The sequence below is a fragment of the Chiloscyllium plagiosum genome, unplaced genomic scaffold (genome assembly GCF_037043375.1).
Source record: "Chiloscyllium plagiosum isolate Xiang-an unplaced genomic scaffold, Cpla_swu_hap1 HiC_scaffold_29, whole genome shotgun sequence".
Lineage (NCBI taxonomy): Eukaryota > Metazoa > Chordata > Chondrichthyes > Orectolobiformes > Hemiscylliidae > Chiloscyllium > Chiloscyllium plagiosum.
Window position 1 is genome coordinate 91,095,444 of NW_028270167.1, and position 14,465 is coordinate 91,109,908.

Here is a 14,465-nt window from a genome sequence, read left to right on the forward strand (position 1 = left end):
AATAGGGAGAGAGTGCAGTTGAACACGTGGCTGCAAGGATGGTGTAGGAGGGAGGGCTTCAGGTATTTGGACAATTGGACTGCATTCTGGGGAAGGTGGGAATTGTACAAACAGGATGGGTTGCACCTGAACCAGAAGGGCACCAATATCCTGGGGGGTAAGTTTGCTAGCACTCTTCGGGGGTGTTTAAACTAATTTGGCAGGGGGATGGGATCCGGACTTGTAGTCCAGCAAGTAGGCTAGCTGTTTGTCAGGATGTCCAAGAATGTAGGGAGGCTGTGAAGAAGGTAGCACTGACAGGGAATACTTGCAGACACAGAGATGGGTTCAAGTGCGTATACCTCAACGCAAGGAGTATCAGAAATAAGGTGGGTGAACTTAAGGCGTGGATCGGTACCTGGGACTACGATGTTGTGGCCATCACAGAAACATGGATAGAAGGGGGACAGGAATGGTTGTTGGAGGTTCCTGGTTACAGATGTTTCAGTAAGATTAAGGAGGGTGGTAAAAAAGGAGGGGGTGTGGCGTTGCTAATTAGAAATGGTATAACGGCTGCAGAAAGGCAGTTCGAGGGGGATCTGCCTTTGGAGGTAGTATGGGCTGAAGTCAGAAATAGGAAAGGTGCAGTCACCTTGTTGGGTGTTTACTATAGGCCCCCCAATAGCAGCAGAGATGTGGAGAAACAGATTGGGAAACAGATTTTGGAAAGGTGCAGAAGCCACAGGGTCGTAGTCATGGGCGATTTCAACTTCCCAAATATTGATTAGAAGCTCTTTAGATCAAGTAGATTGGATGGGGCGGTGTTTGTGCAGTGTGTCCAGGAAGCTTTTCTAACTCAGTATGTAGATTGTCCGACCAGAGGGTAGGCCATATTGGATTTGGTACTCGGTAATGAACCGGGACAAGTGATGGGCTTGTTAGTGGGTGAACATTTTGGTGATGGTGACCACAATTCTGTGACTTTCACCTTGGTTATGGAGAGAGATAGGTGCGTGCAAAAGGGTGGGTTTTACAATTGGGGAAGGGTAATTACGATGCTGTAAGACAGGATCTGAGGAGCATAAGTTGGGGGCATAGGCTGTCAGGGAAGGATATCGTGGAAATGTGGAACGTTTTCAAGGAACAGATACGACGTGCCCTTGATATGTATGTACCTGTCAGGCAGGAAATAAATGGTCGTGAGAGGGAACCTTGGTTGACGAGGGAGGTTGAATGTCTTGTAAAGAGGAAGAAGGAGGCTTACATAAGGTTGAGGAAACAGGGTTCAGACAGTGCAGTGGAGGGATACAGGATAGCCAGAAGGGACCTGAAGAAAGGGATTAGGAGAGCTAAGAGAGAGCATGAAAAATCTTTGGAGGATAGGATCAAGGATAACCCAAAGGCATTTTATGCGTATCTGAGAAACATGAGAATGACGAGAACGAGGGTAGGTCCGATCAAGGACAGTAGTGGGAGACTGTGTATTGAGTCGGAAGTGATAGGAGAGGTCTTGAATGAGTGCTTTTCTTCAGTATTTACGAACGAGAGGGAACGTATTGTTGAAGAGGAGAGTGTGAAACGGACTGGTAAGCTAGAGGAGATACTTGTTAGGAAGGAAGATGTGTTGGACATTTTGAACAACTTGAGGATAGACAAGTCCCCCGGGCCTGACGGAATATATCCTAGGATTATGTGGGAAGCAAGAGAGGAAATTGCAGTACGGTTGGCAATGATCTTTTCATCTTCACTCTCAACGGGGGTGGTACCAGGGGACTGGAGAGTGGCGAATGTTGTGCCCCTGTTCAAAAAAGGGAATGGGGATAACCTCGGGAATTACAGGCCAGTTAGTCTTACTTCGGTGGTAGGTAAAGTAATGCAAAGGGTACTGAGGGATAGGATTTATGAGTATCTGGAAAGACACTGCTTGATTAGGGACAGCCAGCACGGATTTGTGAAGGGTAGGTCTTGCCTTACAAGTCTTATTGAATTCTTTGAGGAGGTGACCAAGCATGTGGATGAGGGTAGAGCAGTGGATGTAGTATACATGGATTTTAGTAAGGCATTTGATAAGGTTCCCCATGGTAGGCTTATGCGGAAAGTCAGGAGGCATGGGATAGAGGGAAATTTGGCCAATTGGATAGAAAACTGGCTAACCGGTCGAAGTCAGAGAGTGGTGGTACATGGTAAATATTCAGCCTGGAGCCCGGTTACAAGTGGAGTTCCACAGGGATCAGTTCTGGGTCCTCTGCCGTTTGTAATTTTTATTAATGACTTGGATGAGGGAGTCGAAGGGTGGGTCAGTAAATTTGCAGATGATACGAAGATTGGTGGAGTTGCGGATAGTGACGAGGGCTGTTGTCGGCTGCAAAGGGACTTAGACGGTTAATGGTAGGGTTCTTAGTAACGTGGAGGAACAGAGGAATCTTGGGGTCTATGTTCATAGATCTTTGAAAGTTGCCACTCAGGTGGATAGAGCTTGTAAGCAGGCCTATGGTATATTAGCGTTCATTAGGAGAGGGATTGAATTCAAGAGTCGTGAAGTGATGTTGCAACTGTACAGGACTTTGGTTCGGCCACATTTGGAGTACTGTGTGCAGTTCTGGTCGCCTCACTTTAGGAAAGATGTGGAAGCTTTGGAGAGGGTGCAGAGAAGATTTACCAGGATGTTGCCTGGAATGGAGAATAGGTCGTACGAGGATAGCTTGAGAGTGCTAGGCCTTTTCTCGTTGGAACGGCAAAGGATGAGTGGTGACTTGATAGATGTTTATAAGATGATCAGCTGAATAGATAGAGTAGACAGTCAGAAACTATTTCCCCGGGTACAACAGAGTGTTACAAGGGGGCATAAATTTAAGGTGAAGGGTGGAAGGTATGGGGGGTTCTTTACCCAGAGAGTGGTGGGGGCATGGAATGCCCTGCCTGTGGGAGTGGTAGAGTCAGAATCTTTGGTGACCTTTAAGCGGCAATTGGATAGGTACATGGATGGGTGCTTAAGCTAGGACAAACGTTCGGCACAATATCGTGGGCTGAAGTGCCTGTTCTGTGCTGTATTGTTCTATGTTCTATGTTCTATAGAAGGTGAAGTACGTATGGATCAAGCTGCGAGAGGACGTGGGAGAGAAGAGCACAATTAGAAAATTTACACAAATAACACAGAATATTACAGCGGAGTACAGGCACGTCAGTCCTCTACGTTGCGACGATCAGTAAAATCAAACTGAATCCCATATTGTCCTATACGATTCCCTTTTCGTCCATATATCTACTTAGTGAGCATTTAAATACACTTAAAGCTGACAGGTCTACTACTGTTGCAGGCAGAGCATTCCACACTCCTTCTACTCTCTGAGTAAAGAGACTAACTATGACATCTGTCCTATATGTATCACCCGTCAATTTAAAGCTATGTCCCTTCTGCTAGCCGTCAACATCCAAGGATAATGGCTCTCACTGTCCGCCCTCTTCACCGGTTAAGAGGGCGGACAGTGTGGAATTAAGTCACCCTCAACCATCTTCTCTCGAACGAAAATAAAAGCCTCAGGTACCTCAGCCTTTCATCGTAAGACATTCACTCCATACTAGGCAACATCCTCGTAAATCTCTTCAGAACCATTTCCAAGGCATCCACGTCCTTCCTGCAATTCAGTGACCAGAACTGTGCGCAATACTCAAAATGCTGACGCACCAGCGTCTCGTGCAGCTGCAGCGTGATCTCATGGTTCCGAAACGCAATCCCTCTACTAATTAAACTTAACATAACGTATGACATCTTATCAAACATGTCAACCTGTGTGGTGCCTTTCTGGGATCCATGTACATGGACAACGAGTTTTCCCTGCTCAAGTACACTGCTAAGAATCTTACCATTAGCCCAGTACTCTGTATTCCTGTTACTCCTGACAAGGTGAATCGACTCACACTTTTCCGCATTACTATGTCGCTCTGTAAATTACAACATTATTCAGCCTTATCCACCACTCTTCCAAACTTAGTGTCACACGCAAATCTATTCTCCCATTCTTCTACGCCCTCATTCATGTCGCTTATAAAAATGACAAATAGCAGTTGACCCAAAAGAGATCCCTGTGGTACGCCACTAGTAACTGAACTCCAAAATGAGGATATCCCATCAACCCCCTCCCTCTGTCTTCGTTCAGCTCGCCAAAATCTTTTGGGCAGGTACACGGATAGGAAGGATTTAGAGGAATACGGACGTGGGAATGTGGGACTAGTTCAGTTTAAGAGACGAGTTCGGCATAGGTCAAACATTCTGTTTCTGTACCGGGTCAGTCTAAGACTGAAAGACATCACTTCTCTTCCATGACGAATTATTTGTAGCATCAATCTATTTCCAAGTGAAAAATCCTCCTTAAGTACTTCTAATCATCTTGTTCTCCAAACCTTGAATGGTATTTTCCTGACATTAATGTAATTCTACAGGCCACAACAGCAGCGGAAGCAGAATTGTGTTCAAAAACAAACTGTACATTTCTTTTTCCTGGGGCAATCACTCAGTCTAACTGTTCCTTAAAGCCGATTTATGATTCAGTGACGTGTGTGGGTGAACATGTTATGTTCAGAACCATGTGTACCTAAGACTGATGACAAGTCGTTGAACGTATCAGACTTGACTGCTTGCATTTCAAACAGCACAAGGAACATACCAAAGAGAGGCCAAAATAATCCCAAGAGCATCACATATAATCCATGCCGTGCAGTCACCCCACGTCATATCTAAATGATGGTGGACTATTGAACAACTCACTGGAGGATACGGCTCCAAGCATATCCCCATCCAAATTAATGGAACAGTTTTGCATATCAATTTAAAAGCGAAGTATGTAGCATCTGCACCATCCCCATGCCTTCCTCCCCACGTCGATTGCCAGATGGCAGTCGTCAAACAATTCGATTGGCAGAACTCGACGTGCAGGAACGGCTGAACCCAGTAGATACGACAAAGGCAATGGTCCCTGACCCAATTACTTAAATAGGACGAAAGACATGTGTTGCACAACAAGCCGTGTTCCAGGGGAAACTGTTTCTATCCAGCTCCAACTCTGACATCTATCCGGCAATGCAGAAAATTGTTCAACTATGGCCTGTTACTACACTGTAGAGATTCTAAAATAATATACAAGAAAGACATTCAATTATATCGAATTTCTCCGGCGTCGTCATGGCTAAAATTGGGCACAGCATCCCGCCCTAGCTTAGGTATTGGAAAAGCAAACGGAAAACACGGCCCTGTCGACCCTGCCGATTTATGATTCAGTGACGTGGTGGGTGAACATGTTATGTTCAGAACCATGTGTACCTAAGACTGATGACAAGTCGTTGAACGTATCAGACTTGACTGCTTGCATTTCAAACAGCACAAGGAACATACCAAAGAGAGGCCAAAATAATCCCAAGAGCATCACATATAATCCATGCCGTGCAGTCACCCCACGTCATATCTAAATGATGGTGGACTATTGAACAACTCACTGGAGGATACGGCTCCAAGCATATCCCCATCCAAATTAATGGAACAGCTTTGCATATCAATTTAAAAGCGAAGTATGTAGCATCTGCACTATCCCCATGCCTTCCTCCCCACGTCGATTGCCAGATGGCAGTCGTCAAACAATTCGATTGGCAGAACTTGACGTGCAGGAACGGCTGAACCCAGTAGATACGACAAAGGCAATGGTCCCTGACCCAATTACTGAAATAGGACGAAAGACATGTGTTGCACAACAAGCCGTGTTCCAGGGGAAACTGTTTCTATCCTGCTCCAACTCTGACATCTATCCGGCAATGCAGAAAATTGTTCAACTATGGCCTGTTTCTACACTGTAGAGATTCTAAAATAATATACAAGAAAGACATTCAATTATATCGAATTTCTCCGGCGTCGTCATGGCTAAAATTGGGCACAGCATCCCGCCCTAGCTTAGGTATTGGAAAAGCAAACGGAAAACACGGCCTTGCCGACCCTCCTGCTTAAGGACGGCACGGTAGCACAGTGGTTAGCACTGCTGCCTCACAGCGCAGTGCTAACCACTGTGAACAGTCAGTCGCCTGAGTCGGGAATTGAACCCAGAGATTTGGGTTCAATTCCCGACTCAGGCGACTGACTGTGTGGAGCTTGCACGTTCTCCCCGTGTCTGCGTGGGTTTCTTCCGTGTGCTCCGGTTTCTTCCCACAGTCACAAAGACAGGTGAATTGGCCATGCTAAATTGGGTGGGTTGCGGTTCGGTGTGGACTTGTTGGGCCAAAGGGGTTGTTTTCACACTGTAATGTAATCGAAACAACTGAGATCTTGTGACAACATTTCCAGAGCTTTCCTACAGGCTGCACAGGAACATCGTGAAAGAAGGAGGCCCGGAGGCCATTAAAACAAATGAGCCTCTGATGGCTGAACATCTCTGCAAAACAGTATTAACACAGCGTTAGCACCGTATGTACCCATAAATGTGATTGACCATTGAAAATAAAATAAAATAGGAACTGCAGTCGTCGATTCGAGTAATCGATTTCCCTTCCTGAATCAATCTAACAATATCTGATCTTTCATCTTCACATCACACGCTGTCTCCAGTCACAGCACGGTTCCGCCTCGAAATCTTTTTTTATTCAAATTCAGTGCTTTGATTCCACAGTCTGAGACTGTGAATAATTCTCCAAATTTGCAAGTTTCTAAGTTCAGACATTTATCCTCATCTCAATGCGGAGTGGTCTGCGTTATGTAATACAGTGGCCCCTTGTTTTAGAATGGGAATTATCATCCCAGTTTCGAATCCTTGTCACCCTGTCAATGTTTTATACATTTCACTTAGATATCGATTATGTTTCGCAAACCTCATGCAAAAAGGCACAGTCCACCCAAACACTGCTCACACAAGCCTGTCAATCCAGAGTTCAGTCTGGTCAATCTTCGCTGCATTGTAGTTCAAGCCTGCTGTCGATCAGATGGGTTCTATAACAACGTACTTCATAGTGACATCCGATGTTTCCCATTCCTTGATGTAAAGGTATCTTTTTGGTGGATCTTGCTCAGTCAGCTTGTTCCAAATGGGAGCGCAGATGCAACAGGCCAAGGGAAGGTCTGAGCAGGTCGTTAAGCAGTGATAATTGAAGGTCAGCACAGATGGCTTCGATTATCTGGTGCATTTTCCTCAGTCAGTAGATGCGTGGTGGCATGATGTTTGTGAGTCCATGTCACTAGGAGCGGTGTTATGGTGTGTAATGTTAAAATGTTTGATTGTCAAAAACGTCGTGTGAGTTTTGCCTTTTATTACCAGATGTACAGTGCTGTGGTCCAGACTTTAATAGGATAAATGTTGAGTTTTGTTGATACAGCTCTCCCACAGAGCATCAAGCAACTCTGTTGAACAAGATGTTTTACACCTTCCGCTTTGTTGCTGGAATGATTTGAAGTTCTCTAAAGGATAATGCTCTATGTGAATATGGTCCCCTTTGTCGACATTTGGGATTATTACTTCGTTTTTGGCTAATCGTTTGAATAAGTATTTATGATTATTCTTCTTAATATTATCATTATTTTTGGCACAGACGTTTTGGAGATTCATCGCCCGGATTTTCTTTTTTAGACTAATCAACATGCGTTCATCATGTAACACCATGGACTGCAGTTCTCTGGCAACGTTGTGAAATGTCTGTCATTGCACCTGTTCCATATGGCTGAGGACAGTGGAGACTGGGTGGTACAACAGGATTATTTGCTGATAAAAGGCAAGTTTTATTCGGGTGACTGATGTGCAATGGAGGATCTTTGATATTATTGTGCTGTTCCGAAGCTCCAATCGCGTTCAAGAACATTCGGCCATATGGAGTCAAAGGCAGATCGATTGTTGTGACCGGTATTTGACCTGATATACAACACAGAGGGACTCCATAAGTTGAAAACTATATCAATATCGCCAGTTGATCCATCATCCGTCAGCAGCGCACTACTGAAAGTGTATGAATCATCGATCGACTCAGCTTTTCATAATGCTCTTTGCCCATGTCGTGTGACATCATTGAGCTGATGGTCAGACGGATTGTCTGTCTAGTGTCTTACTGGTTGGGGTGGTTTATTGGAGGTCACATTTAGGTACTGAATAACCCCAGATAATATTGTGACGAGCGAGGACTCGAAAGAAGTGAAGGATCGGAGTGAGGCAATATTGCAGGGACTTGCTGGTGCACGCTTGCACCTGGAAATTTATAAATGTTTGCAGTAATGAGAACACCGAGCTGAACATTCTCACAGGACATTGTGAATGTCAGAGCTGCTGCATCAGTATGCTGGCTGGGACATAACTGACACAGCATGTTTTACGTCAGTGGAGTAATGTAGTTGATCAAATTATGTGACACAAAATGTACTTTTCTTCAATTTCAAAATAATTCATTTGATGGAAAGTACAGTTAATTCGGTGGTAGGTGGCAAGATTTAAATTGAATTTAATTTCGTATTGGATAAGGCTTTGTAAGGTTCAGAGTGCATGCATTATTGCCATAATGCCAGAGAGTATTACAACACAGAAGACAGAGTGTCCTGGCGCATTAGCATCTGTAATGCACTCTGTTGGAAAATTTTATTCTTCTCCCGAAGTTCACTCTTTACTTTCCCAGATGATTCTACTCACTGTTGATGCGTGCTGTCTAAATACTGATCGACAGCCTTGCATGATACATACTTTTTTTCCTTTGACTTACTGAACACTGGACTGTGGCAATATCAGTTCCTAATGCTTGATATCAACTTTTGCAGTTAACATTTCCAAGCTAACTCTGTGGTGTAATAACTCAACTGATCAAAAGAAATTTAGCTGCAGCTCAACAGGCATTCTGAATTATCCAGTAATTTTCTGGAATGTTGTGCACTGTTGAAACAAATGTCCAGGACTCGCTCTCAGCGAAGGCATTACTGATAATGGAATTGCACTGAACCGAAATCATGAACTTCAGACTGGGCCCTCTAGTTGCCGTGGCCTCATATTTTTGGGATGTTGAGTCACTGTAGAATTGTAATTAGTGTGAGTAATTGCTCAAATATGATCTTCGGAACCAGCAATCTTGCTTTTCTATGGCATCCGTAAATATAACATTGCAGTAAGTGTGTCGCACTAACGTGAGAATTTCAGTGTCTCGAATTGGAAGTTGCCCTCAGAATAACTTTCACCACAGAGCTATTTCACATGTTGCTCAATAGCCTGAAGCAGACACGCGATTCCAGTGGCAAAGTCATATACTGAGCATCTTTCAATTTGGATTTTACAGTGTGTGGTTCCTAGTGAAAGGGGAACAACTAACTCAAGTCCTCAAATGTTAATGGGAGCGTCTCTCAAAGTAAAATTGCATTGAGTGTTGGTTATGAACTATAGAGGTATAACTTACCCCAGCAGTCTTGTGTAAGTAGGAATATCTCTGATTACAGAAGTTAACTGCTTATGGGGAACAGAACGATATGGAATATCGAACCGCACTGGGAACAGAGACTATAACAAAGTCAATCATGTTGTGCCTCCTTCATGTACTGACCCCAAAAAGAGTTATCAATGACATTAACATTTACTCAGTGTATGGTAAATGGGAAAAACTTTGCACTTGTTTGCATATGTTTAGTGCTAATTTTAAATATTGAAATGCCCCACTGAAAATAAAACATATTTCATGTAGTGAAATTTGGCAGAGCAATAATGTTAATTCAATAGCATGCCCCATAGATATATTATGTTGTCTGAAATAGCATTTATGTTTTAGATATTCTCCAAGCAAGGTTACGACATTTCTGATACGTGGCTATACTGACTTAGTATCTATACATGAATAAGGATGGATATCGAGCTGAAAATGCTGATATGATTTCACATATATATCTAGTTAGATTTAGATTAACAATTCTTGAATCCGTACTTCATAATCTTTCCACAGTTAAGTTTTCATTGCGATCACCGTTCTTCACTTTGTGAAGTGCGTCCGTCTTGTGAGGAACCGGTTTTGGCGAGGACGGTGCATCAATCATTTCTAAGGCAATTTTTACAAAGAAAAATACTAATTGGGAAAGAAACAACAATGTATGTTTCAACAACTAACTGAAATTAGCACTTGCATTTTTTTAATCTCTGGTTATCAATTGAGCTGAGAAGCATTACATATCATCAGCAGTCCAGAATACAGACTATTTAACATTGTGTTTTAATATACTAGAGAAGCCTCTCCCATTACTTTGTACTCTCAACCTGAATGAGGATTGAACGTTAATGAACTCCAGTTCCAGTCTGTCTTATTTGTGGAAATATCAACTCCATATTTGTATTACAAGACAGGAACACAGCGCAGGAATCGAATTCACAGAATTATAATCATTTCTCATCGGTGTGATATTCACGAACATTCTGCCGATTGCATTTATAGAAATATTGATTATTTGCTTCTCAGTCAGTCATACCTATTTTACAGTCGAAATTTAGACAAGAGAACATGACAGCGCAGTACAGTTCCTTCGGCCCTCGTGTTTACGTCGACCTGTGGAACCGATGTGAAGCCCATCTATCCAACGCTCTTCCATTTTCATCCACATGCCTTTCCAATGACCATTTAAATACACTTAAAGTTGGCGAGACTTCTGCTTTTGCAGGTACTGCCTTCCACGCCCTTACTACTCTCTTTGTAAAGGAACTACCTCTGACATCTGGTCTATATCTATCTCCCTTCAATTTAACGCTACGTCTCCTCGTGCTAGCTATCATCACACGAGGAAAAAGGCTCTTGTTTTCAACCCTATCTCACGCACTAAATATCTTACATGACTCAATTAAGTCACTTCTCAATCTTCTCTCTCTGATGGAACAGGCTCAAGTTCCTCAGCCTTTCCTATTAACACCGTCCCTCAATACCAGGCAACATCTTGGTAAGTCTCCTCTGAAACCTCTCCAAATTCTACCTATAATTTGGTAACCAGAAATGTATGCAATACCCCAAGTGCGGCTGCACTAGAGTTTTGTAAATCTGCAGCATTACCTCGTGGCTCCGAAACTCAAATCCTCTACCCATAAAAGCTAAGACACCGCATGCCTTCTTAGCAGTTCTACCAACCTGGGTGGAAACTTTCAGGGATCTATGTACAATGGAACCGAGATCTCTCTGCTTCACCACACTACCAATATTCGTACAATTCGATCAGTGCTCTTTTTTCTTCCTGTTGCTCGTCCACAGTGAATCTACTGACACTTTTCCATAATTCATCTTTTCCACTACGATCATTGACTGGCCATAAACTTTTCTCATCATTATCTTATTCCTCATATAGCTATAGATATTTATAGGGTTTTCCTTGAACCGATCTGTTAACGATTTCTCATTTGCACTCCTGGCTCTTCTGTGGTGTCTCTTTCAGTCTTTCCTCGTTAACTTGTAACTGATGAAGAGCTATTGACCGAAACGTCCATTCTCCTGTTCCTCAGATGCTTCCTGTCCTGCTGTTCTTTTTCACCATGCTCTTTACCGTGATCTCCGGAAACTGCAGTCCTCTATTTATTCAAACTTGTAACTCTCAAGCGCCCTATTTGAGCCTTCACGTCTCATCTCAACGTGTGCGTTCGTCTTCATCTTGACAAGAGATTCAACTTGTCTCGTAAACCACGGCTCCCACGCTGGACTCCTTCCTCCCTGCCTATCAGGTGTGTACTTATCAAGGGCACACAGTAGCACTTCCTTGAATAAGCTCCACATTTTAACTATGCCCATTCCCAGCAGTTTCCTTCCCCTCGCTATGCATTCTAAATTTTCTATTCACATCATAATTGCCTTACCCCCAAAACACCACTTGCCCTGTGTTTTAACCTATTCCTTTCCATCGCTAAAGTAAACATAATCGATTCGCTGTCATTATCACCAAAGTGATCACCGACCTCCAAGTCGGCCAGTTTCATTACCCAGTACCAAATCCAATGTGGCTTCGGCCCGTGTTTGCTTGTCTCCATATTGCAATGGGAATACATCCAGCACACATTGGACAAAAACTGACCCATCTAAAGTACTCGAACTATAGTATTTCCAGTCAATAATTGGAAAGAAAAATTGCTGAAACAAATGTTGAGCTATTTAACACATATATTGTATACTTAGGAATTCCTCCAATGCAGGAATCAGACTTTAAGAATCAGACTCCGAAAATTGTCCATATTTCTGGTATTGAGCACACGAGAGGCTAAGCTTATTGTCTTCTTTCCATGGGTGAGATCAGTAGGACTCAAAGGGGGGAATATTGAAAAGAAAGAACATGAAAGCATGGGAAGGGTTAAAGCATGAAGACCACTGGCATCTGTATTCTGTGGAGGGCAGGGGCAGGATGCGATAACCATAGTGGAACATTCTTACACCAATTAGCAGAATAAGCTTAAGGCTGAAAGGCCACTATGGCAAGATGAGATAACACAAGCATGTTCCTCTGTTAAGTGTTATTATGACAGTATTGTTTTTTTTTGAACTTCGGTTGGAATAAGTTGGCAGACGAGCTCGTGATGGATGGTATAATTCCAATCGGGTAAATAGACAAGTTCCTTTCGCTCAGGTGGGGCATTGCAGAACTAGAGGGCATAAATCTGGTGTGGGAGGGTGAGAATTTGAAAGGCAGTGAGGGGCAACGGCTTCATCCAGAGGGTGGTGGGTTTCTGGAATAAGTTGCCTGACGAGCTGGTGATGGATAGTTTAATTCCAATCGGGTAACTAGACAAGTTCCTTTCGCTCAGGTGGGGCAGTGCAGAACCAGAGGGTATAAATCTGGTGTGGGAGGGTGAGAATTCGAAAGGTAGTGAGGGGCAACGGCTGCACGCAGAGGGTGGTGCGTTTCTGGAATAAGTTGCCAGAATGGTATAATCCCAATACTTTTAAGGAATCCGAACGCGTATTTGAATAGGAAGGGTTTAGAGAGACATGGGACAAGTGCATGCAATCGCGGCTGGATCAGTTGAGGACATCTGTTCGGAATGGACGCGTTCAACCGAAGACTGTGTTTTCAGGGCTGTTCATATCTAATGGCTCTATGTTAGTGCAGGGGAAATGATAAATACAGATAAAGAAAATAAATGAAGTAAAATTGTCTGAAGCTGTTGAATTCAAACAACTGCAGGTAATTGTATTTCAATTATTTTATTTATCTTTTTTATTTGAGTTTTTCTCTGTTCTGTACCTCTTATTTCTTGATTGTCTCTCTTTCTCTCGCTCCCCACTCTCTCAATACCTTTTCCCTCTCCTCTTCCCGCTTTACTACCCTTTTCCCCTGTTTTCCATTTTGTCTCTGCTTCACCCATCCCCCACATATTTTGTCACATAGCACTGGCTTCAGCCTGGGTCATTCACGGCTCCTAATCTCCCTTTAATCTCTCCATGCACTGTCATTATCACCTTTGCATCTGGGGCCTTGACTCACCCTCTCTCAGCCTGGTAAAAATAGCTCCCGAATTCTCCCTCTTTTTAAAAATCTTTAACAAAGGGTCAGTTAGACTCGAAACGTCAGCTCTTTTCTCTCCTTGCAGATGGTGCCAGACCTGCTGAGATTTTCCAGCATTTTCTCTTGTGGTTTCAGATTCCAGCATCCGCAGTAGTTTGCTTTTATTGATGGCTCTATGTTTTTGCCAGTGATATGATAACTCCAGTGTCGATGCATGAGAGGTGAGCAAGCGAATGAATTCCCTCTGGAAGTCGTGTGACAAGTATTAACAGAGATCCAAGAAAATAACATGAACGAACCTTTGATTTGAATTGAAGCCTGAACTCTGGTTCTCCTCCAAAACTGTGCCAGGCCTGCTTAATGCTGCATATATTTCATGTTTTGCATTTGTTTGTGAAAACAATTGAGACTGATTGATTTGCTGCAGACAACATCCACCAGTCATCATGGGTACAGAGATCAAGTCGTGCGTCTATCCCTGTCAAATGTTTTATTGCGCAGGTGAGGATTCCAGTTTCGTGGAGCACGTTGTTTAGAAATACAGCAACGGAGCTGAGATCCGGCATGTGACCAACGAGTTGATGTTCCATGACAGCGATGGTCGGCTTTCGAATGAATACACATCTCAACCGATCATGTGACAAGTTCTTGCAGACGGTGAAAGTAAAAGCAACGACCATCGCGGACATAGCCCCGCTAAAACACATTAGCGCGTCACATGGTCAGTGTGGGGATTGAACCCACGACCTTGGTGTTATTAGCACCAAGCTCTAACCAGCTGAGCTAACCGACCAATACAGCCACCGCCGCGAAAGGAAATGCCTATATTGCCGGTGCTCACAACCACGGCGGCAGTTCATTTTTTGCTTCATCTCGATCGCACCATATTCTGAAGTATTTCATTTCGTTGCAAAGCTTTTCAACCAAAAAAAGCATTTACTTTTCCGAACGCCCATACTCGAGTTAACCATTTGCTCTGATATCCAAAATTAAGCACAATGTCCGGACGCATGCAATTTCAATCGCAATGCCACCA

General features: G+C 43.4%; 1 non-coding gene across 1 annotated transcript; it reads right to left on the minus strand.

Moving 5' to 3' along the window:
- Window positions 1-14,148: 14,148 nt before the first annotated feature.
- Window positions 14,149-14,222, minus strand: trnai-aau (transfer RNA isoleucine (anticodon AAU)). The gene has a single exon. It is a non-coding gene; the product is annotated as a tRNA-Ile (tRNA).
- Window positions 14,223-14,465: the final 243 nt, after the last annotated feature.